Raw genomic sequence first — 24,456 nt, forward strand, 5'->3', positions numbered from 1 at the left:
GCTAAAGGTGCACAGTGGGAGGTCAGAGGCGGGAGTCAGAAGGGAACTCCACATTCAGCAGTTCCATCCAACGTCACGCGGTGTCTGCGCCTCCATCCACCCTGTCCTACCCTCAAGCCTGCCAGATCTGAAGGGGTCCTGTGAGAGGACCCCTCCCATCTTCGCCGCCTCCTTCTCCCCTGCACACTCCGAGCGGGGGCTTCTGCTCACCTGTTTTCTATCCACCAGTCCTGGCATCTCTATAAGAGCATCACCTGTGGTTCTTCGCTGCCATTCCGGCAGGTTTCCAAAAGAGGAAGTGAGTGTTTGCATTTAGTTCATAGTCTTGGACCAGAGTCCTCTAAAGACATTTGAATTACCTTTGTCCTGGGGTCATAGAGGAATCAGGTTTTTAAATGGCATGCCTGGGCAGGAGGGAACTTTCTGGGTGATGCTAGTGGTCAACCTTATACCTACGCTGTCCCACAAAAAAGGAACGTAATATTTTAAATTTCTAGTAGCAACATTAAAAAAGAAATGTGAGACTCATTTTTATAATGTATTTTATTAAACTCAACTTATCCAGAATATTATCCAGAATATTATCATTTCAACATGCAGTCAGTATCGAAATTAGGAGTGAGATGTTTGGCATTCTTCACACACCATGTCTTCAAAGCCTGGTGCAGTTTTTACACTTACAGTACCTCAGTTTTCCTGGAAAATAGTTCGCATGTATTTAGCTTTTGTAAAATTTGCAGTTGGAAAAGTAGATGAATATTCTCAAGTTGCTCCCAACATACTTACAAGTTTTCCAGTGACAGAATCAAGTATCTGTTTTCCAGATTTTAATTAAAAGCCGATGGAACTTAAAATGCGGTTCCTGATCCACAGCAGCCGCACGTCGAGCGTTCGGCAGCCCAGCGGGGGTGGCGGCCGCCACGCCGGACCACACAGTTCTGTATCTTCACAGGGTCACACGGTGTATGCTGCTGCTTCGTGTAGTCATGGGACCCCACGGACTGTAGCCCGCCAGGCTCCTCTGTCCATGGGATTCTCCGGGCAAGAATACTGGAGTGGGTTGCCATGCCCTCCTCCAGGGGATCCTCCCGACCCAGGGATCGAAGCCGGGGTCTCCTGCATTGCAGGCAGATTCTTCACAGCTGGGCCACCAGGGAAACCCTGCATGGCTCATACGTTCGTCAAAACTCATCGCACGACATTGTTAAACCTGTACGTAACCTATATCTAAAACTCTGCTTAATGATATGCCTGATGAAGTACTTAAAGGTGAAATATGTTGATGTCATCAACTTTTGAAATGCATTAAAAAAAAAGGATTGATGACTAGAAGAATAGATGGGTATATATGTGATAAAGCAAATATAGCAAAACGTTTTATAGAGTTCGGTGGTGGGATATATGGGGTTCACTATACAATCCTTCTAACTCTTAAGAATGTTTAAAAAGTCTAATGAAGTGTTGGGAGACAATAAGAGACATGTCTTCAACAAACCATACCTACAGGTAATCCCATCATTGAATCTGAAACACATGATACTGACAAAAAGAAGCCAGATTCAGAAGAGAATCTATGAATGGCTCCATTTATATGAAGTTTTTGAGCTTTAGAGGTAAATGATCTGCTTGAAGTCGGAATGTAGTTTATTCTTGGTAGAGGAGGGTTTGACAATCATGCTTTTTGCAGAATTTTTGCAGTTTTTGTTGATTTAAGGCCCACCTGCCCTTCATATCCTGCATGAGGAAAACCAGCGTTCCCCTTTAAAACCACACAGCCTGATTTAAAGGTTAACCAAGAGCAAGAGAGATTCTACCCTGGACCGTGGCGGCTCACTGGGGACCAAGGACCAGGATGCTGGTGGCACTGTTCTGTATTTTAGGAACTTTCTCTCTGCGGTTCCTGATGACTCTTTAACATGCTGCGCAGAAAGCAAACGTATGTTGGCCTTACCGCCTGGTCCACGCGCATCCATCAGCCGCATCCCTCAAACCCGCCGCCACTCCGCCTTCTCCTCTGCTAGAACCACCGCAGCGCTATTTACCTTCTGCTTAGTTGCTTCATTTCTTGAGTGCCCTTCCCTCCAGGAGCTCAAGGAACTTCACCCAGAGAACTTAAAACACGTAAAACAGGACAGAGAGTTCTCCAGCGTACTGGGGGGGCGGGGGCAGGGGGGGAATCAAACGATGGGGGGAGGGAGAGAAGAGAGCGGTAAACTGAGGCAGCGGAGGTGGGGCTGGGGCTGGGGAAACTGAAGCATCTGCAGCGGGCAGACTAGAACCCAGAGTTCTCCGGACCCGGCCGGCTTTGTCCAGATACTTAAGTTCACGATTCAGAAACACCCTTGGGTGGGAGAGCAACGTGCCCAGGGGGCCTGTGTCACAGCTCTGGGGGTAAATGATTAAACCGGGGGCATCCAGAAGTCACAATTTCCCCTCCAGGTGTTGGGGCTGAGAGCCCGAGTGGGGGATGGGTGGGCGGAGGGCAGACTTCGCCACCAGCCAGGGTCCAGGCGGGGTGTGTGCAGACCGTCCGGCCGGCCCCAGGAAGCTTCCAGAACTCTGGCTGAGGGAGGAAGAGCCCCGGGGGTGCCCTGCTGCCCACTCTTCTGTGGGACCAGCCCTCCCTCCCCCACCCCAAATGGCAGCGATGCCTCTGGGAGGTCTTCGGAAGGGGCCCGTCGCCTGGACCGCAGGCCTTGAGCCCAGACATCCTCCACGGGGCGTCCCTTCCCACGGCCGCTCCAGGGCTCCGGGCCGGGGTCGGCAGTCCTGGGGTCGCTGCTGGGTAGGGGTTGAGGCCCAGCCTCCCCGACCGGGGTGGAGGGGGCGGGGCCGCCCCAGGCCTGCGGTGGGGCAGGTGCGGGGGTCTCCTGGCAGCCCCCGGGGCCCAGAGCCCACCCAGCGCACCCCTTCGCGCCCTCCTACCCCGGCGGCACCCAGGCCCCGCCCCTCCCCCTCTTCCTTATCTCTTTTCTAACCTTTTGCATTTTTTTTTTAGTCTCATTTCCTGTCGGGTTTTGCATTTCCCTCCCCCTTCCAGCCTATGACACACTTTCTCTCCTTTTTTCTCTCTTTTGCCTCCCTTGGCCTCCGAACTCCTGCCCGGGTGGCGCGCAGCACCCTCCCGGCCCTGCAGCCCCTGGGCCGGCTGCGCCCCTCGGACGGTCCGGGCGGCGGGCCCGAGGGCCGGGGCCCCGGGAGGAAGCCGGCGGCCTGCGCGGAGGAGGCGCCGCGGCTGGCGGAGCATGAGCGGCCCAGGTAGGCGCGGCGGACGCGGGGGTGGGGACCCGGGTTGGGGACCGGGGAAGGGGGGGCGGGGGCCACCCTGGGGTGGCGGTCGGTCCAGGTGGGGGGCGCGGTCGAGGTGGGTGGGGGGCGCCGAGGGTGTCCGGAGTGGCTCGCTTTCTCACCCCTCTGGCTCCATCTCCACCTCCCTCCGCCCGCCGAAAACTTTTCTCTTTCTTCCACTTTATCTCGCCTCTGGGTTTCTCTCGGACCGTCGGTCTCTGAGTGGCCCCGCCTGACGACGTTCCCCACCCCGCCCCGGCCCCCCGCCCCTCCGAAAACAAAGGGATGAAAAGAGGGGGTGGGGGGCGGTGGTCGGGGGCAGCGGGCTGGCCGGGCGCCCCTGGGGGCCCCAGAGGAAGGAAAAGAATCTTTTCTAAAACCTTAAAGGACAGGAAGTCTCCAGACCACAGCCAGGCCTGACTCGCAGGCTCCTGAGAAGGTGGGGCCCCGGGGAGGGGCCCGGGGAGCGAGGTGGGGCCCCGGCGCCTCTGCAGAGCCAGGATGGGTCCCTAGAGGCCTGGCGCCTGGAGTACCCGCCTCCCGGGCCCCAGGGCGCTGCCCGGGCTGGAAAGCCGCCCCGCATAACCCCCCAGATCCCCGCCCGCCAGGGTGACCTGAACCCTCCCGGGGCGGGGAGAAGGGTTCTCTGGGGGAGACAGTTTTGGCGCAGGGAGTGGGGCCTGCTTGCCTGCGTCTGGGCTCCCAGCTTCCTGGCACCTTCTGGGCAGAGTGCGAGCAGAGGGCAGTCGGCTCAGACCTGGTCTTGGACCAAACCCATCTCTGCGCAGCCTCTGACTTGTAGTCGAGAAAGACCCTTCCTAACGTTTGCTGCCTCTTCCAAAGGTGTAAGGCTGCTGCCGCTGCCCAGGAAGGAAAGACACGCCGGTCCAGTCCCAGACAGTTAGTGGGCACCTCCCCTGTGGTTAATGAGCACCAGAAATCCGAAGCCCTGGGTTAATGCCCAGGCAGGAATTTAGCTAAAATGCTGCCCTCTGTCTTTGCCCTGAGTCTGTACTTCCCTCCACCCCCAAGGCCAGGTAAAGAAGTGACCGTCGCATTTTGGGCTGTGGGCTGTGGGCAAAGGGAGCCTGGGACTCAGCCGCCCCCATCCCAGGCAGAATGGTTTGGATGTCTGTGCATTTTAATTAGCACCCGGATCAAAAAGGAAGTCTGGTGGCCCCAGCAGCCCCGAGTCTGTTCCTTTGTGTGATTTTTTTTTTAATTGTGGTAAAATACACATGACAAAACCTTTGCAGCCTTAACCGCTTTTAAGTATACAGTTTAAGGGTAATAAGTGCCTTCACATTGTTGTACAACCATTACCACCATCATGTCCAGAACTTTCCATCTTCCCAAACTGAGACTCTGTCCCCTTTAAACACTATCCCCCATCTCCCTCCTCCAGCCCCGGGTACCCACCCTTCTACTTTCTGCCTCCCTGAATCTGACTCCTCGGGGGGCTCCATGTAAGTGGAATCCTACCGTGTTTGTCCTTTAGTTCACTGAGCATCATGTCCTCAAGGTTCATCCATGTGGTAGCTGGTGTCAGTTTCTTTCCTTCTTAAGGCTGAATAATACTCCGTGGTAGGCATGGACCCCATGTCGTTTATCCATGAATCCTTTATGTGATATTTTAAAATGACTGGTAAACCTAACTCTTATTCTCAAGGGGACGGCCCTGGACTGAATCAGTTAGTGGGCACCTTTTGGGACACAACAGAAGCAAGGTGGGACCCAGACGTCCCCCTCTAAGCAGTTCAGGCCGTGCGGAGACTCAGGCTGGAGGGGGAGCATCGAGAGGAGGGTGGATGGCGGACGGAGAGCGTGGGACCCATGGGGATCAGTGGAAGGTTCGGGCCGAGACAGCGCTGGCGGGTCCCGACTCCCTCCTCCACCTTCCCACTTGTGTTTCTCCACCCTCCCGATGGAAGCCTTGCTTCCCAGGACTGGAGGCTGTTTCTGGTTCGGTGACTATAGCGCTTCATGCATGACAAGCCACATCGAGTCCAGCGTTCAGATGATTATGATGAAAAGGGGCCCAAGGCTGATACGCGGAGCTCCTGCTGACAGTTTAAAACTGCTGTCCGGTCCTCTTTTGCTTTGCCCCTACCCCTGGCCTTGAAGACAGTGCCCCCTGGCAGTCAGGACGATGGTGAGGTCCCACACGGGTCAGATGCCCAGATGACCGTCCCAACCCCGAGTGTGGCCAGATCTGTGAAACACGTGTTAAAAAGAAGTTAGATCAGTGACTATGCTGGCGGTCCAGTGGTTAAGACCCTGCGCTTCCACCGTAGGAGGTTTGTTCGGGTTAGATACCTGGTGAGGGAACCAAGATCCCACATGCCCTGTGGCCAGAAAATAAAAAGTTCAAAAATTTCCGAAAGAATCAGATCGAGTGGGGAGGCAACAGAAGGGCCACGCTCCACCTTCTGTGTTGGGGGCCTGGTGGCGGGTGGGAAGGAGCCTCGGGCTGTGGCCCAGACGTGGCTTCCAGTCATGATTGCCTAGCTGTGCCGGCCTGTCATCACTTCAGCAATCTGGGAGTCATTTCTCCCCAATGAAATCAGGGTATTAATAGTGATCATTTTCAGGCCTGTCTGTTACACCAAGCATAAAATGAGAAAACACGAGACGTACATACGACCACCTTTGCCGTTGTTATTCCTGAGATTCAAGGGGGATGAGAGGATGGACGCTAAGGTCAGGGCCTGGGGCTGGAGTGTGGCTTCCCCGACCCGTGCTGGGTGGACCCCCTTCCTTGGTCCCCTGGTCTGCAGTCCCAGTCTTCCAAGGCAACCGTGAGGATGGAAGGAAATATACCCTGTAGATACAGTGCATTATCCAGTAGGTCTAGAACATTTTGTCCATGGAATTCTCCTCTGTCCATCGAATTCTCCAGGTAAGAATACCGGAATGGGCAGCCTGTCCCTCCTCCAGGGGCACCTTCCTGACGCAGGGATCAAACCTGGGTCTCCTGCATTGCAGGCAGATTCTTTACTGTCTGAGCCACCAGGGGAAGCCCTGGAACATTTTGAATGGATTTAAATATGGAAACAGAAAGGAAAAGAAAAGACAACTGTCAAGAAAACCCCTTAAAATGCTTTTCTGCTCAAGAAAAATTGCATCAGAGGATTCTCGGCCACGGTGCTCGGCAGAATGGGGCTTGTGGGCGTGACCTGTGAAGACCATGCCCAAGCAGCATCCCCCGAAATCTGCTTGAACAATTCCTTCCTGCTTTTAGTGGGGTGACTATTTTCAGGAGGGTAGCCCCTTCGGTTGTGATTTGTTCAGGGCCCTGAGGTTAAGAATGGTTGTTGTCACATTAGTGTAATGGTCGGGCACTGAGAGGTAGTGAAGGTTCTCTGTTCCTGCCTTCTCTGGCACGCGCGCTCTGCCAGTCCAGCCCTGCGGTCAGCTCCCCAAGCTCATCTCCTCTGGTCCTCCCAGCTCCCCGCCGATGGATGAGCCAGAGCGACGGCTCCATCCTCCCCAGGGGGTTTCTGTGTCGAGGCCGTACCCCTCCTTCTCACCCCACACCCACCTCTGAAACGTGCGTCCTCGTACTCTGGAGCACCAGGGACCAGGCGGGGCCCCAGGCTCTGTCCACACCTCACAGCCTGCAGGTGCCATGGAACAGCTGTCTGACTGCTGTGTACAGCCGGCACCTTCCCCGGTGCTGGTCCGGGCTCCACTGAGAGGCCGGATCCTTCAGTGGCAAGATCTAGGGACATGGAGCCGGCAGGAAGGGCATCCGTGCCGGTCTGCCGCATGCTAGCTGCGTGACCTCGGGGAAGTCACTGAACATCTCTGAGCCTCAGTTGCTGCGTGTGTAGAGTGGGTGTGGAAGTACCACCCCTAAATTAACATAGACCAGAGTGTTTCCGATTAAGAGTGCTTCTGCTTTTAAAGGCTCACCTGTGACTTGGCTCGACAGAGTCGAGGGTGGGCGGTACAGCAGGGTGAAGAATTTAACCCAAAACTGAACTCTCGTCAGACAGATCTGTTTCCTTAATCTACAGAGAACTCTCAGAAGAGATCAGGGAGATGCAGGAATCAGCAAACTTCTGTAAAGGCCCAGGTAGTAAATATTTGAGACTCTGACAGCCAGAAGGTCCCCGTGGAAACGGCTCAGCGCTGTCCTTGTAGTGTGGCCAGTGGGGCAGGGTGGATGGTGAGGGGGAGGGGTGTGGCACTCCATCATAATTTGCTGACTTCAGAATTAGGGAACTGGACCCAAGAGAAAATGCTTAAAGGATGTGAACAAACAGAACGTGAACAGACCAATCAATTTGCAGTGAATAAATACAACCTAATACAACAAAGATACACCTTTTTCCACTGTCAGACTGGCAAAGATTAAAAAACTTGAAAGGGAAAGTAGGCAAGTCTAATGTGCTGTGGATTTGACAGTATTTACTAACATGGTAAGTGAAGAAACCCAAGAATTCCGCTTCTAGAACATTATGTCACAAATAGACGTGTCCATCTTTTTTTTGCATGCAGATGTTAATTGTACCATCGTTTGTAATGGGGAAAAGCCTGAAATCACACAGATGCTCTTCAAAAGCAAAGTCCATCCATACAGTGGAATTCTGTGAGGCCAGGAATGAGATGAGGGCATAAGGGGTTTTCTAGAAGAAAAAAAAAAAAGCATGTGGAAGAAACTGCATGGGACAAAAAAATTTTTTTTTTTTCTTTAATTACACCTAGACACATCTTGGTGAGATTTCAGAACTCCAAGGGTAAGAAGAAAATCCCCAGAGACTTTATAAAGAGTAAGGAGGAAGGTCACCTATAAAAGCAAAAGTAAAATTAGTCTTGTATCAGCACTGCTGAAGGCAGAGAGGCAGTGACTTCAGGGAATTGATTTTGGAAAGTCAAACTATTAGACTAAAAACCAAAACAAAAGAACATAAGAACAGAGAAAGAAACTGCTCTGGTGGGATGTCTGGGGGAATAGGGGTTGGGGGATGAAGGGGAAAATTCTAGTTTTCATTTTGTGTCCTTTTCTTTGTTTGTGTTATCCTTCTGGTTAAGGAAATAAGAAGGAAAAACCATGTTTGGAAGAGACAGCAAGGGTTGGACCCCCCTGCACTGTCCCGTTGATCCTAGCCTTCCCGGTTCCCACCTGGATGGACTGCAGGAAGAGACTGCCTCTTGCAGTTCTGATTTCAGTTGTGTCAGAGGAACGGAAATCAGAGGGCCTCCCCGGCCCTGTTGAAAGGCAAGATTGATTGGTTGTTTTTTGTTTTTTTTTTAAATAAAGAGGATTCGTTTTCCATTAAGGCATAGCACGCGCGAGGTGCCTGTCCCAAATCTGAGGTCCCCGTGGGTGGCGCTGCACACACACCCGCGTAACTGGTTACCCAGATCAAGACTCGGGTCCTTTCCAGGCCTGGGGGGCGGGGGCATCCTCATTCTCCTTGCCGGTTGCTAAGCCCCCTCCCCCTGCCTGTCCTTGACCGTCACACACAGGGCATCACAGAGCGTGCTCTGGCGTCTCAGCGTGGTCCATTGTGTGTGCAGCCGCCCTTGGGTTTCTCCCTCCCTGCGCAGCACCACACTGAGCGTTTACCACAACCGTGTGTCCATCCTGCCGAGGATGAGCTTGTGTGTTGTCTGCAGTTTGGGGCGATGGTGGGAGGTCCTGTGGACACTCTGCAGTGTCTTGGTGGTGATGACCCACTTTCTTTTCCTTGTTTTAGTCTGAGGGCAAACAGAACCCTTGAGCCAGCGTTAGTGGAGGGTTGGCAAGTTGTTCTGTCAGTGGAGGAATGTTGATATGAAGTAAAACCGTGTTTTATGGACATCGGGGCTTTGTTCCTTGCCTCTGACTAAGGATTCGGTCTTTCACGGAAGTTTTCTAAGAAGAAATGGCCTTTAAAAAAGGGATTCCAGTGGAGTTGGTTGGGGGGCGGGCGGAGCGGGCAGTTGAATAATAACGATACTTCGCCCTTCTCTCTGAGTCTCCCGGCTTCGGTTCTCAGATGCTTTTCAAAACCAACTTGTGAATCTGCATGGCGCCTGGGGGTGCCGAGTTGGCAGAGGATAGCGGGTAGCAGAGATGCACGGAGATGCCCGATGCCTCGGGGAGTGTTCTCCAGCCTCCTCCGTCCTGGGCTCTGTTCTCTCCGGGGAGGCTTTCTCTCAGGGCCTGGGGTCACAGGGGTGCCGGGCCTGGGGAGGTTTGCGGTTGTGAAGGAAAGAGGCCTGGATGGGAGAGGGCGGTTTCCTCCAGCCGCTCCAAGCGGGGTAAACCCCCTTCTGCGCCGAGCGGAGGGCTGCTCCCGAGGAATGGTCGGCCTCTTTCCCCCTCAGTTTTGTGTAGAGACGGTCCCCGATGGAGGCGTGGGCAGGGCTGGCGCCTCCCGAGGCCTCTCCCGGGCGGCTGCCGCCTCGCGGTGCCCTTACCTGGCCCCGCCTCTGTGTGCGTGCCCCCCGGGTGCCTCTGCGCGTCCCCTCTCCTCTTCTCACGAGGACGCCAGCCCCGCTGGGTTCAGGCTCACCCTGACGGCCTCATTCTAACTTACTCTTCAAAGGCTGTATCTCCAGCTGCAGGTGGTGGGGCTGGGGTTTCACCTACGAATGTGCAGGCACGTGACTCAGCCTTTCACGCCTTTACCGAAGGTCTCTTTGAGACTGTTGTCTACACTGTCTGTCCCCGTTTCCCGACCCCCTGTTCCATCCTGAACGCGCTTCAGTCAGGCTTTTGCCCGCAGCCTTGAGTTCAAATAGCCCTTACCACGGTCACCCAAGCCCAGGTCCACTCTTAGTCCTCATGGGACCTGAAGACACTCGTCCAGACCGGCGCCGGCTCAGCCGCTCCGCCGCTCCTTGGAACGTGGCATCAGTTCCCTGCCTTCCTGGCCGCTCTTTCCCAGTCTCTCCGAAGGCCTCCGTGTCCCCTGACCCCTGAGGTCAAAGGGCTCAGCCTCTCCCTTGGAGCCCCTCCCTGGTGGTTTCCGGCAGACTCAGGGCTTGAGAGCCATTTCTCTGCTCACATCCCAGGTTTATCCCTCCCGCCCGGCCTCCCCTGCTGAACGCTGGACTTCGGAGCCAGCGGTCCTGACCGCCCGGACGTGGGGTCGACCCACAGTTGAACTTCGGAGTCTTCCACCCCTAAGCCCTCTCTTCCATGCGGCCAAGTGCTCAGGCCTGAAAACCTGGGGGTGGTCTTCGGTTCCTCCATTAGGACTAGGAGTGTGTCCACTTGCTCAGCACAGAGGACCCAGGTGCTCTGGCTGGGGCCCCAAGATGGTCATTCCCAGGCCTTCTTGCTGCACCGCCTAGGGGCGACTTGTTTCCCCAGCCGGTGGGGCCTCACCGCGATGTGCTGGGGAGACCCGTGGGCTCAGAAGGGGGCGGCGATACTTGGGTCCTGGGCCACCAACCCACTGGGCCATCTTGGCCAAGCCCCTTCTCCCCTTTGGGCTCAGTTTCCTCACCTGTGAGAGAGGAAACAGGGCCAGGGATGACAAATGGGTTTCACCTTGAGGCCGAGCTCTGAGCAACTAGTACTGGCTTGCTTGAGAAAGCGCCCCCACCCCCACCCCCCAGCTCTTCGGAAGAGGGTAGGTCTGTGATCGATTGCCCATGTCTGCTGTGGGTGTGAAACTTACGATTGGAGCCGGGGTGCCCCCATTAGTCATTCCTGCCCCTGCTCCCCTAGACCAGGAACCCACCAGCTTTAAAAACCCGCGATCGCGCCGTGACCTTGAGCAAATCACTTCCCTGTCCCAAGGTTTTGTTTCTTCACCAGCAAGATGGAGACAAATAACCCTTGCCTTCCTACTGCACAAAATCGCTCTGAGGAGCGGATGAGATAGTTGGTGAAAAATGGCTTGGAAAATAACAGGCCGCTATATAAATGCAAGGTTTCATTGTTATTAATTGACCTCCCCCAGCCACGATTTTGTGTTTGTCATGCCTGCCTTGGAACCATCTTCCTGGGCTGGGCGAAAAGGCGTTGCTTTCGTTTTTGCTCCCCCTTGGGCAAGACAGCGCCATTTGGATTTTCCTGGTGATGCTGAGAATGGGGATTAATATGAACTCTGGGCGTGGGAGTGTGCTGTTTCTGTGCTTGGGAGACCGCAGCGTCTTTCACAGCCTCCGGGCAGGTGAAACCGAGAGGCCTCCTCTGGAACCTTTCAGCGGCTCAGCGCCTGCATCCCACCACCCCACCACTCTGTGAGGCTTCTGCAGGACAGGCGTGGAGAAACCTTCCCTGAGTAAATTTCTGTCTCCCTCGAGGGTTCATCCTTATTATCCAAATCTCTGGAGTTAAATTAATTCTCCGGTTGGGCAGTCGGGAGCAGGGGGGGTCTCCCCGGAATACCACCGAGGGTGGCTCTGCTTAATTTCTGGCGGAGGCACGTGCCCCGCAGCCCGTGGCGATCCAGTGGCGATATCCAGATATATCTGTTTCTGTTCCCTGATGAAAACTGCATCCCTCCCCTCAATCCACAAGCCTCCCCTCTTTCACCTTGAGTGTTGTTAATGCCCCATGTTTTCTGCCAGAATCCCAAACAGAGTCTCCGTTTGCAGCTTCCCAGAGACCCAGGGGAGCCATCTGTTCTTACATTATTTGGTTTAAGCAAAGCTTTAGGGCATATCTTCTTGCCAGTGGTGTGTCCCTAGTCGGATTCATTGCTCAGGCTCTTATTTATTGGCAAGTGTGTTTTATTGTAATGCGTTTCATTTCCTTCTGTCTTTTACTTTGGGCTTCCTCCTGCAACTTTTGTCGTGAGCAATGTTTGGTGCGGTGTGAAATGAGACGCATTCAGAACTCTTTCTGAGCCATAAAGTTTTGATTTTTTTTTTTCTGGTTTGATTCTTATTATTTTTTTTTTTTTTTAGTGGCAGAAAAATAAAGGACTCGCGTTTCCGGTAGGCCTGGAAATGGTGAATCAGATTTTTGTTTTGTTTAAAACCTGAGAACCTCAGGCAGGGGTTGAGAGTCGCTGGACGGAGCTGAATGCTGTGTTTCGGGGTTTGGGCTGACAGCCCTTCCCCGCGGGCCGTTTCTCGGGCGAGGGGGTGGCCACCCACGGAGGCTGACTTGAGAGGGGCCAGAAGGGCTGCCTGAGTCACAGCTGCCCCGGCTGAGTGGGCACTCACGCTTCCCCCCTTCCTCTTGAGCTCCATGAGGCGTTTTGTGATTCAATGCCTGGTGTTATTCACAGACCAACTGGTGCAGTTGAGTGTGAACTCTGCCTCTCCCAGCAGGCGGCCTTGGACAAGTCACTGAGCCCATCAGGAAATGGAAGTAAGACAGCACACTTCCCACAAGAAGGTAGATGAGGTGGCATTTACCAAACGCCGCGCAGCGGGCACCACGTCCAGGCAGGCTTTGTTGGGACCGGTGTGCGTTCATGATATAGATGTGCCCTGCTTGTTAGCTGGGCGCCCTGGAGCAGGCTCTGAAGGGCCCCCGGCAAACCTCAAATCTAGCATGAGCCGTTTATTTTCATTCCTTGCCTGACCCCTGGGCATTAATGCTCACTACTACCGCTGTCCACTATGCACCTTAAAAGGAGCCAGCGCCCACCACTCTTCAGGCAGTCCATGAGCTACCAGGGATAAAGAGACGTAAAGGCGGGGCTCCCCTCCCCTCAAGCCTGCGGTCTGGTGAGGAGGAGTCAGCTGGGAGATAAAAGAGGCCCGCCTTGAGGACAGCTGGAAGAGCGCAGGACACCCAGCTCTGCCCGAGGGAGACAGAGTGACCTCCAGGGCCGACCGAAGCTGAAACGAGACTTGGGAAGCCGCAAGGCTTTTTGCAGGCAGAGAGGCGCGGAGGGCCCTCTGAGCAGAGAAACGGCACGTGCCAAGCGGGGGAGGTGGGATGCGTGTCGGTGTTGGAAAAACACGGGAAGGTGTGGGGACGGGGAGGAGGGGCCCCCGAGAGCCCCCGGAAGCTGTGCCAAGGAGACAGATGCTGTCCTGTGGGCGCGGGCCAGCTGCTGGGGCGATGGAGCCGTGGCCGGCAGCCAGGATGGATGCGCAAGTTCGAAAGATCACAAACAGCGGTGCTGAGAACAGATGGGAGACTCGGGGCAAGAGGCAGGGAGGGCCCCTCTGGTGGGACGCGGGCCAGGATTAGCTGTGTCTTTATTGTAAATAAACTTTGCATGGAAGCATAACATTCATACAAGAGGCGTGCACAGATCCTAAGCGCAGTGCGATGAATTTTCACAGCATCAACGCACCATCTTGAGCACCCAGATCAAAACACAGAGTGTGGCCAGTTGAAAATCAATATTTTAATGAAAAATAGTAATGGCTTTTCACAGAACAGTAGTTTTTAGTATGAGTATGTCCCCAATACTACATAGGACGTTCATGTCCTTCAAAACAATTGGTTATTTATTCAAGATACAAATGGAGCTGGGAGCCCTGTATTTTATCTGACAACCCTGGCTTCATCCACGTTGTTGCAAGTGGAAGTTACTGCTTCCATGTTTGTGTTGCCAGTAAGAGTCTGTTTGATGACTGTTTCACGTTTTATCAAGACCACCACTGATGGATACCTGGGTGGCTTCCAGCTCGGGGCCATCAGGAATAAGGCTGCTCTGAGCATTCTTATACTTACCTTTTGGAGACCTGTGCTTTTACTTCCACCCAAGAGTGGACCTCCTGGATCTTAGACTCTTCTATTCAGCTCTAGTAAATACCGCCACATCATTTCCCCCCGATTGTTGTTGCAGAGTGCACCCCCCGCCGTAAGTGATGGGAGTCCCAGTGGGTGCACATCCCTTCTACAGCAGCTCACAGACACAGCGTTGTCTGTCTCTTCATTTTAGCGGTCCCGACCAGCGTGCAGTCAAAACACATCATTGGCGCGGTTTTGACTTGCGTTTCATTTATGACCAAGTCGAATGCTGTTTCGTGTGTTGATCAGCCGTTTGGCTGTCCTCCTCTGTGGAGTGTCTGTTCCGGGGTTTGCCTGTGTTCCTGTTGGTGTGTCTTTTTCTTGTTGAATTGGAGTAGTTCTTTACATATGGTAGGTAGGAGTCCTCTGCCAGACGTGTGTCTTACACAGAGCTTCCTCTGGTTTGTAGCTTGCCTTTCCATTCTTACTGTGAGTCTGCTGGTGAACAGAGGCTTTTCATTCTCCTACAGTCCAATTCATGTGGGCTTTTCCCCTCATGGTTCCCTCTTTTCTGAGTCCTGTTGAACATATGCCTTCGTAGTTTATCCAGTTTTATTACATTTCCTAATGTGGCTACTGCACGGAGATCAAACCAGTCAATTCGAAAGGAAAACAACTCTGAATATGGATTGGAGAGACTGTTGCTGAAGCTGAAACTCCAATACTTTGGCCACCTGATGCGAAGAGCCGACTCATTGGAAAAGACCCTGATGCTGGGAAAGATTGAGGGCAAGAGGAGAAGGGGATGACAGAGGATGAGATGGTTGGATGGCATCATTGACTCAACGGACATGAGTTCGAACAAGCTCTGGGAGATGGTGAAGGACACGGAAGCCTAGGGTGTTGCAGTCCATGGGGTCGCAAAAGAGTCAGACATGATTTAGCAACCTAACAACAACAACTTAAAAATTAAAATTATATGTGTAGTTCAAAAAAGAGAGAGAGAGATGCTTACCCCAAGGTGTGTGTTTACTCCTAAAAGCTTTGCTGTCTCATCTTTCACATTTAGATCTAGAATGGATTTTTCCTTTAATTAAAGATCATTTATGTACAATAAAGCACACCTATTTTAAATACACAGACCACTGAATTTTGATAAAAGTGTATGTCCATGTAACCACAACCACCATCAAGATAGAAAAGATTTCCATCACCTCATAAAGTTGCTTCCTGTCCCCTTGCTTCTCAGAGTGTGGTCCATGGACCAACAGTGTCTGCCTCACTGGAGATCTGCTTAGGAACAGACTCTCAGGCCCCACCCCAGGACGGCTGAATTAGAATCCGCATTTTAACAAAATTCCCAGCTCCTTTGTATGCACATTAAATGTTCAGAGACAATCTGAGTTCCTTTGAAGAAAGGTGACAAGCAAAAAATGCTGTTTCTATTGTTATTAATGGCATAGCCTGAAGCAAGGCAAGATAAACGATAGATTATTCAGTTCACAGGGGGGAAGTGAAAGGGAAAGGGTGGGGGGATTTTGAAGGCATTGGAGGAGCACCCTCTATTCCCTGGACTACTTCCTCTTCCGGAGACCTGACCCCGCTAATGTCCTGTGAAGCTGAGAGAGAAGATTTGCAGCTGTGGGGGGCTGTGGGTTCCCGGGCCGGCTGCTTCCTGGTCTGTGCCCTGGACCAGCAGGAAGAAAGCCATCCTCATGACCAAGTCCACAGACCCCTTAATTTTTTGCTGTTATTTAGTCGCTAAGTCATGTCCAACTCTGAGACCCATGGACTGCAGCATGCCAGGCTTCCCTGTCCTTCACTATCTCCAGGAGTTTGCTGAGATTCATGTCCATTGAGTCAGTGATGCCATCAAGTCATCTCATCCTCCGTTGCCCTCTTCTCCTGCCTTCAGTCTTTCCCAGCATCAGGGTCTTTTCCAATGAGTCAGCTGTTCGCATCAGGTGGCCGAAGTATTGGAGCTTCAGCTTCAGCATCAGTCCTTCCAATGAGTAGTCAGGGTTGATTTCCTTTAGGATCGACTGGTTGGATCTCCTTGCAGTCCAAGGGACCCTCAAGAGTTTTCTCCAGCACCATTGTTTGAAAGCATCAATTCTTCAACACTCAGCTTTCTTTATGGTCCAACTCTCACGTCCATGTGTGGCTACTGGAAAAAAACATAGCTTTGACTAGACTGACCTTTGTTGGCAAAGTGCTGTCACCTCTTTTTGTATTTGTATTGGTTTAAAAAGGCAAGTACTTCCACGGGGCCTATGCTGCTGCTGAGTCGCTCAGTCGTGTCCGACTCTGTGCGACCCCGTAGATGGCAGCCCACCAGGCTCCCCCGTCCCTGGGATTCTCCAGGCAAGAACACTGGAGCGGGTTGCCATTTCCTCACTTTTCACGGGGCCTATAATAAAAAAAACAAAACAAAAAACACACCAATTTTCCAGCCTGCCCTCCCCGCTCTGTGACACTTCCGTCATCTACTTTTCAGACGGTCCCTCACCCTTCACACCGAGAATTCAGTTTTCCAGTGAGTAAGCCTTTCTTCTGCCAAGGCTGGGAGAGAGTCTAGGAGTTGAACTTCATCTTCAACTGATTCTTCTGGTGTGAACCCACCCTGCACATCCCTCTGTGGTCCAAGATGCCGCTGTTTTCTGGGCGTTTCTGGGATTCGACAGAGCAAATTGGCTTTGTTCTTTCCAGCTCTTCTAACATTAAGCACTTAGGTTTTATCCTTTTCTACTCCAATTCATTGGGCTTCCCAGGTGACACTGCTGGTAAATAAACCTGCCTGCCAGTGCAGGAGGCATAAGAGACAGGGGTTTCCTGGGTTGGGAAGATCCCCTGGAGAAGGGCATGGCAACCCACTCCAGTATTCTTGCCTGGAGAATCCCTTGGACAGAGGAGCCTGGTGGGCTATGGTCCATAGGGTCACACAGAGTCGGACACAATTGAAGCAACTTAGCACGCGTGCATGCACCCCACTTCATTTGACATTTTAAAATTATAAACGGTTTCCTTTAAAAAATCAAACAAAAGAATGTATAGATATATTTAAAAGAATGCTAACAAAAAGGCTTCGTATTTCAGTCTATGGAATTTATTGTTGTGAATGGTTTGAAATCCAATTAAATACATTAAGTTAATTGAATTTCTTCCCGAAGGGCTGTCCCATCCCTTTCCCTCTGACCTGCAGGGGTGAGTTTCTCGTGTATTATTTCTTTATATCCCTGGCACTAAAGCTGAGCTCACTGTTCTGTTCCTTGGATCTGTTTGTCTTTTGCCAAAAAAATACCAAACTACCTTTTCCCTCTTTGTTTTCTGCATTATCGGGTTTTAACACAGCATTTCATGGTCCCATTTTACCTCCTCTCTCAGCATAGCGAGTGTTTAAGTTGTTTTTAGCTTAGAACGTACATTTTTAACTAATCCGAGTCTCCAGTGAAATGACACCATGTGTGGACACCTCATGACCGAATGCTCCCAACTCATCCCTCCCAACCTTCTGAGATTCCTGTCCATCATTTCACTCACCCACTCACTGCAGTTACCCCAGACACTGTTACTATGATGACTTTAAAAAGCAGTAATCATGCAGATCAATTAGGAATAAGAAAAATAGGAAAATCCCAGGTGGTCCAGTGGTTAGGGCTCAATGCTTTCACTGCCGAGGGCCCAGGTTCAATCTCTGGTCGGGGGAACTAAGACCCCATAGAAAAGAAAGGAAGAAAGATCTTATTTACTTTTAATTCTCCAATGCCCTTCCTTTCTGCATGTTGTTTTTCTTCTGCCTGAAGAGCCTCTTTTATTGATAACATATCTTGCCTACTGGCCATAAATTCCCCTGTTCTCTTTACTCTGAGAAAAGTATTCATTTCTCCTTCACATTTGAGGACAGTTTGGCTGGAAATTGATGTCTGAGCTGGTGGTCTTGGCTTTCTTAATCCATGCAGTGTCTCACCCCACTCCCTTCTTACTTGTGTGTCTGTGGTAGGGAGTCCACTGCCATTCTTATCATTATTTCTACAGAGGACAGGCGTTCTTCCCCTCTCTGGCTTCTCTCAGGATTCTCTGTTTGGTTTTGGATTCCTGCAGTTTGGATCTAATAGTCCCAGGTGTATTTTCCTTGTCATTTACCCCACTTGGTATTCTCTGAACTTCCTAGATCTGTGGGGTTTGGTCACAGTTCAACTATTAATTCAACTATTACTAACATTCTTCAACAAGTCAAAGTGTTAGTTGCTCAGTCACTTCCAACTCTTGTGACTCTCAATGGACCGTAGCCCGCCAGGCTCCTCAGTCCTCGGAATTCTCCTCCAGGCAAGAACACTGGCGTGGGTTGCCATTTCCTTCTCCAGGGGAACATGCCAACCCAGGGATCTAACCCGAGTCTTCTGCACTGCAGCAGATTCTCTTCCATCTGAACCACCAGGGAAGTCCTGACAGTGTTCTTGGCCATTACTAACTCAGCTACTTCTTTTGCTTTCTTCTCCCTCTGCTCATCCGATTATGAATTACACTTGAATTACACTTTGGATGGGCTTCCCGGGTGGTTCAGTGGTAAAGCATCCACCTGCCAATGCAGGAGATGCAGGTTCGATCCCTGAGTCAGGAAGATCCCCTGGAGAAGGAAATGGCAGCCCACTCCAGTACTCTCAGGGAAATCTCGTGGACCAAGGAGCCTGGCGGGTTACAGTCCATGGGGTCACAACAACAACACTTTGGTATCCTCCAGTAACTCTTGCTTATCCCGTCCTGTTTTCCTTTCATTCTTTTTCTGTTTACATTTCAGCTCTGAAGTTGTAATGACCTATACTCAAGCTCACTGATATTAGTTAGGGTCAGCTACACTGTGTAACAGACTCCCGAATATCAAGGCCTTAAAGAGCAGGTGATACATTTTTTTCTTCTCGTGTAAAAACAGGGTGGGTGCAGGTAAGCAGGATGGCTTTCTTCCAGGCAGCCCTTCGGGGACCCGGGCTTTTTCCGTTGTGTGTCCCTCTGAGCCTGCATTACAGTGTTTTTGCATCCAGGCAGCAGGACAGAGGCGTGCACACGGGGAGGTTTATTACGGACCCGGCCCAGAAGCAGAGCACAGCGCTTTTGTTCACGTCGCACTGAGATCTCAGTCCTTGAGCCCAGAGGACGAGAGAGTGGAATTTCAGGAGCAGCTACCATCCTTACCACTTATGGCTTTGCTTCAGGTCTTAAACACTCTGTTGGAATTTCAATCGTATTGAATCTGTAGATCAATTTGGGGGGAGACCGGCATCTTTATGATAAGTTTTTTCACCTGCAAGCTTGGTTTATCTCCTCATTTTTAAAGGTCTTCTATAATGTCTTTCAATAAAGTTTTAACATCTTCTCTATAAAAGTCTTCTGCAGTTTTTGTTCAACTTATTCCTAATATCTTTCGTTTTTTACTGCTGTTATAAAGAATATCTTTTAAAACTTTGCATTTATGTTTGTTACTAATGTAGAGAAACACAGTTGATCTTTTTTATATTTAACCTTGGATTCATAACTATACTAAACTTTTAAATAATAATATCTCATTTTTTTTGGTTTTTCTATGTAGATAATATCATTTTTAAGTTATGACAATGTTTTTGTTTCCTTTCCACTTTTTAGATCTTTTAATTTCTTTTTCTTTTCTTCATTTATTTTTTTCACTGTGCTGGCTAGCATCTCCAATAAAGCATTGAATAATAGCAGTAATCTTGAGCATCTGTGTTTTGGCCTCAATCTTGAAGAAAAAGCTTTCAAAGCTTTACCTTTAACTATTGTGTTTGCTAGAGGATTTTTGTGGATATACTTAACTAGGTTAAGAATGTTTATTTTCTTTCCATTCCAATATATTTTGTCAAGAATACATGTCGAATTTTATCAAGTGCTTTTTCTACACATTTTTTTTTAAACAGAAATAGCTATACAGGCACACCTTAGACATACTGAAGGTTCAGTTCCGAACCATCTCAGTAAGCAAGCCGTATGAATTTTTTCATTTCCCAGTGAATATAAAAGTCATGTTTACACTATACTGTAGCCTGTTTAGGGTGCAAGAGCATCATGTCTAAAAAAGCAAAGTGAAAGTGTTCGTTGCTCAGTCATGTCCGACTGTTCTCAACTCCATGGACTGCAGCACGCCAGGCTTCCCTGTCCTTCTCTATCTCCCAGAGTTTGTTCAAACTCATGTCCACTTAGTCAGTGATGCCATCCAGTCATCTCATCTCCGGTCACCCATTTCTCCTGCCCGCAGTCTTTCCCAGCATCAGGGTCTTTTCCAGTGGGTCAGCTCTTCCCATCAGGTGGCCAAAGTATTGGAGCTTCAGCTTCAGCATCAGTCCTTCCAATGAATATTCAGGGCTGATTTCCTTTAGGATGGTCTGGTTTGATCTCCTTGCTGTCCAAGGGACTCTCAAGAGTCTTCTGCAGCACCACAGTTCGAAAGCATCAATTCTTTGAAGCTCAGCCTTCTTTATGGTCCAACTCTCACATCTATATGTGACTATTGGAAAAGCCATAGCTTTGACTATATGAAACTTTGTCAGCAAAGTGATGTCTCTGCTTTTTAACACGCTGTCTAGATTTGTCATAGCTTTTCATCCAAGGAGCAAGCGTCACGTGGGTGATTCATACATGCAGTGAACACTGAAAGGCCCTGGTTGGCACCTCGGGTCTCATCTGGGCCCCTCCCACTTTCTGTTCCTCTTCTCATCCTGCCTCCCTGCCCTTCTCCACCTGGGTCCCCAGAAATCAAGCCAGGATCTTTAGGTGCAGAAGTTCTCAGCCTGGAAGTTAGCGGGTCAGCTTAGAAAGAACAACACCTGAGCAATACCAGCGCTAGTTACATCCTTAGTTGGGGCAGGGCTCTGAGCTTGGGGTTGTAAAACCTTCGCAGGAGATACTAAGGTGTACCCAGACGATGGCAAGAAACAGCCCTTGACCTTGAGGGGTTCTCAGCCTGGGTCTGGGGGAACATCTGGAGAATCCGAGGCAGCCCTGGAGGGTAGAGAGAAGATCCCTGCACGTTTAGTGTCAGTGACCTGGTGTTACAATAGCACCGTGTTGTTTCATGGTCAGATGTCTGGGCGTGTTGAAAACACCCTGCAACTTTGTCTTCCTGGTATCCTGGATTCAGGTGAAGCTCCCAGTGTTTTGCTGGCCTAGCTTAGGCCTCAGGGGACAATGTCATCACACTCAACTCCATCCCTTGGTCCAGGAGCTCAAGGGGACCCTGGACTGACAGGAGACACGAGACAGTGACGCCGTGAATTCCATCCCCGGGTCTTTCTCCCCAGACACTCGGGTCTTGTCCTCCGAAACTGCGTTTGATCTCAGAGGTGGAGGGGGGCCACCCTTCCGTCCCAGGTGAAGTGAGTCAGGTGAAACAAGACTCTGGCTGCCTGACATTTCATATCCATCTCCCGCTTCATCTTGGTTTTACTTGTTTCTAAGAAACGGGCCTTAACGTGTCCGAACGTTGCTAAGTGGAAGCCGTGCGCGCAGAGCTTGGCTCTCCAGCACTGTGGCTTTCTCATCGGCCAAGTGGATGAGTCACCTCAGGTTCCACCGAGACGCTGTGAGTCCTCATTAGTGGTGCTGTGAGGTGGTTTGGCACTCCCGGTTGCAGTGGGTGGAGAATCAGCGCCTGGTGTCGCCGTTGTCAGCTGCAGGGTCTCGATGCCTTGAGTGACTTCAGCAGATGTGTTCTGGAACCCGAGTCTGGACCTGGTGTCCAGGTCACTATGCGTTCTGGAACCCGAGTCTGGACCTGGTGTCCAGGTCACCGTGCGTTCTGGAACCCGAGTCTGGGCCTGGTGTCCAGGTCACCGTGAGTCCTGGAACCCGAGTCTGGGCCTGGTGTCCAGGTCACCGTGCGTCCTGGAACCCAAGTCTGGGCCTGGTGTCCGGGTCACCGTGCGTCCTGGAACCCGAGTCTGGGCCTGGTGTCCAGGTCACCCTGCGTTCTGGAATCCAAGTCTGGACCTGGTCTGCCTGGTGAGGAGGGGGCTGACATGGGAGCCGCCCCATGCCCCAGGTCCCTGACTGGTTGGGTGTTATGGACTGAGTCATGTTCCCCCCTCCCCAGATTCATATGTTACAATTCTGACTGTGAGTCCCTCTAGCTCTGGGTGGAGCTGGGGTCTTTACAGAGATGATTAAGGTAAAATGAGGTCTCTAGGGTGGCCCCCATCCAATAGGACTGGTGTCCTTATAAGAAGAGGAGGTCAGGACATAGACTCACATGGGGGTTGCGGGGGGCGACCACGTGAGGACGCAGGGAGAAGGTGGCCGTCTGCAAGCCAAGGAGAGAGGTCTCAGAATGAGCCCACACTGCTGACCTCCTGACCTTGGACTTCCAGCCGCCAGGACTGTGAGCCAGTAAATCCCTGTTGTGGAAGCCTCTGGTGTGTCGTCACGGCATCCCCCGCAAACTCAACCAGGAGGCTGACCCTTCCCTCCCCTCCCAACCCCGCGCCAAGCCCAGGCGGGGACCCAGGTGCTCCCCCTGGGCGCCAGAGATCACGTTGTTGTTGAGTCGCTCAGTCGTGTCTGACCCTTTATGACCCTGTGGGCTGCAGCACGCCAGGCCTCCCTGTCCTCCCCGAGCCCAGAAATCACGGTACAGCGGTCAACGCTGGCCGCCGCGCAGACTCCTGGGCCCCGCGGAGCCCTTTCTCACCTGCAGGGCCCTTGGGTCCCGGCGCAGAGCGAGGCTTAGCTGCAGGGGCAGCAGTCAGGGTCCCTGCTGTCCCCGCCCCACCCCCGCCGCTGGCATTCCCCGGAGCGCCTCGGCGGGCCTGCTGCTCAGCTAATTTTTTTTTTTTAATTGGCTCACCCGACCCTCTGTGGGAGCTTCTGGGAGTTCATTTTAGAGTCGGAGAGAGGAGAAGCAGGAGCTGGCTAATTCCCTGGTTCAGCTGATGCTCCCTCGTTTGGGAGCTTCCCCGCCTGGCACATCTCTTCTGTGACAGTTGGAAGCCGACAGATGAGAGGTCTGGGTGCCCCGCCTCTGCACTGAGGGGTCAGGACCCAGGGATGACATCACGAGGCCCGCCGCCCCCCTCCAGGCCGCTCTGCCCCACACTGCCCGTCTCTCATCATCCACCCAGAGGCAAAGGGGCACCAGCCCACACGCCTGAGGCCGCCTCTGCTCGCGGATGCTCAGAGCGCTGCTCAGGTGAGCTCCCAGACTCGATGTACCCAGTTCCTCACCCAGCCACAGGGCCCCCTGCTCCCACCTGCGGCTCCCCCCGCCCCATGCCCCCTGCCTGATCCGTTGTCAGCCCGAGCATACCCCCCTCATCCTGCATCTGCTCAAGCCCAGGAAACCTGTTCTGCCTTTTCCTCCGCACTCCTGCCTGCCTTCTCTGCATTTCTAAATCTTGGAGACTTCTCTGGTGGTTTAGTGGTTAAAACTCGCCTTCCAATGCAGGGGGTGCAGGTTCGATCCCTGGCCAGGGAACTAAGACCCCACATGCTTTACAACCAAAACATCAAAACATAAAACAGAAGCAGTATTGTAACAAATTCAATAAAAGCTTTAAAAATGGTCCACATTAAAAAAAAGAATCTTAAAAGGAAAATGAATCATGGTGGGAATGTAAGATGGTGCACATGATGTGAAAAAGTCTTGACAGTTCCTCAAACGGTTAAAGATAGAATTACCTTGTGACCATCATCAACTCAAAGGACATGAGTTTGAGCAAACTCCAGAAGATAGTGAAGGACAGGGAAGCCTGGAGTGCTGCAGTCCATGGGGTGCCAAGGAGCTGGCCACAACTGAGCGACTGAACAACCATGTGACCCGGCAATTCCGCTCCTGGGTAGGTACCGAAAAGAACTGAAAACCGGCATGCAAGCAAATCCTGCACACTGATGTTCACAACAACACTACTCACAAAACAGTGGAGTTGGAACGAACCCAAATACACGTTAGCAGATGAAGGGACAATCCAAGTGTGGCAGAGCCACACGACGGACCGCCATTCAGCCATGGAAAGGGGTGATGTTATGACACCATAACCATGGGGAGAAACCATCACGCTCGGTGAAAGAAGCCGGACACAAAAGGCCATTTCCTGTGGGTTCCCACTGATATGAAATGTCCAGAATGGACGGCTGCAAAGAGACTAAGAGAAAGCAGACTGGTGGCTGGCACAGGCTGGGGGAAGGAGCTGACTGCTGAGTGGTTGGGGTCTCCTTTAGGGATGATGAACGGGCTCAGAACTAAGTAAACAGTGACAGTTCCACGGCATTGTGCAGTGTGTTAAATGCCACTGAGTTGTACACTGAAGATGGTTAATGTTATGTGAATTTGACTTCCTGTAAGAAGGATGAAATCATGGATTCTTGGAGCTGGAAGGAACTTTGATCTGGTCCGACCTTGTGGGGATGCCAGGAAAGCTGTCGTGTTTTGTGTGTGTGTGTGTGCACGCTCAGTTGCTCAGTCATTTCCAGCTCTTTGCGAATCTATGAACTATAGCCCGTCAGGCTCCTCTGTCCATGGAATTTTCCAGGCAAGAATACTGGAGGGCGTTTCCATTTCCTCCTCCAGGGAATCTTCCCAG

At 51.8% G+C, this 24,456-nt stretch overlaps 1 protein-coding gene and 2 long non-coding RNA genes across 3 annotated transcripts in view; 1 reads left to right on the forward strand and 2 right to left on the reverse strand.

The window, feature by feature from the left end:
• Window positions 1-525: 525 nt before the first annotated feature.
• On the reverse strand, window positions 526-2,165 carry LOC139032821 (uncharacterized). The gene is made up of 2 exons (XR_011485444.1): window positions 787-2,165; window positions 526-696 (listed from the first exon to the last, which is right to left on the reverse strand). It is a non-coding gene; the product is annotated as an uncharacterized lncRNA (long non-coding RNA).
• Window positions 2,166-3,036: 871 nt separating this feature from the next.
• CARD11 (caspase recruitment domain family member 11) overlaps window positions 3,037-24,456 on the forward strand; it is a 104,376-nt gene continuing 82,956 nt past the window's right edge. The window contains exon 1 of the mRNA XM_070460508.1: window positions 3,037-3,258. The gene's annotated coding sequence lies outside the window, so the exon portion shown is untranslated. The remainder of the gene's footprint in view (window positions 3,259-24,456) is intronic.
• On the reverse strand, window positions 4,492-6,415 carry LOC139032751 (uncharacterized). The gene is made up of 2 exons (XR_011485347.1): window positions 5,936-6,415; window positions 4,492-5,500 (listed from the first exon to the last, which is right to left on the reverse strand). It is a non-coding gene; the product is annotated as an uncharacterized lncRNA (long non-coding RNA).

The sequence above is a fragment of the Odocoileus virginianus genome, chromosome 33, assembly GCF_023699985.2.
Source record: "Odocoileus virginianus isolate 20LAN1187 ecotype Illinois chromosome 33, Ovbor_1.2, whole genome shotgun sequence".
In the NCBI taxonomy this organism is placed as follows: Eukaryota; Metazoa; Chordata; class Mammalia; order Artiodactyla; family Cervidae; genus Odocoileus; species Odocoileus virginianus.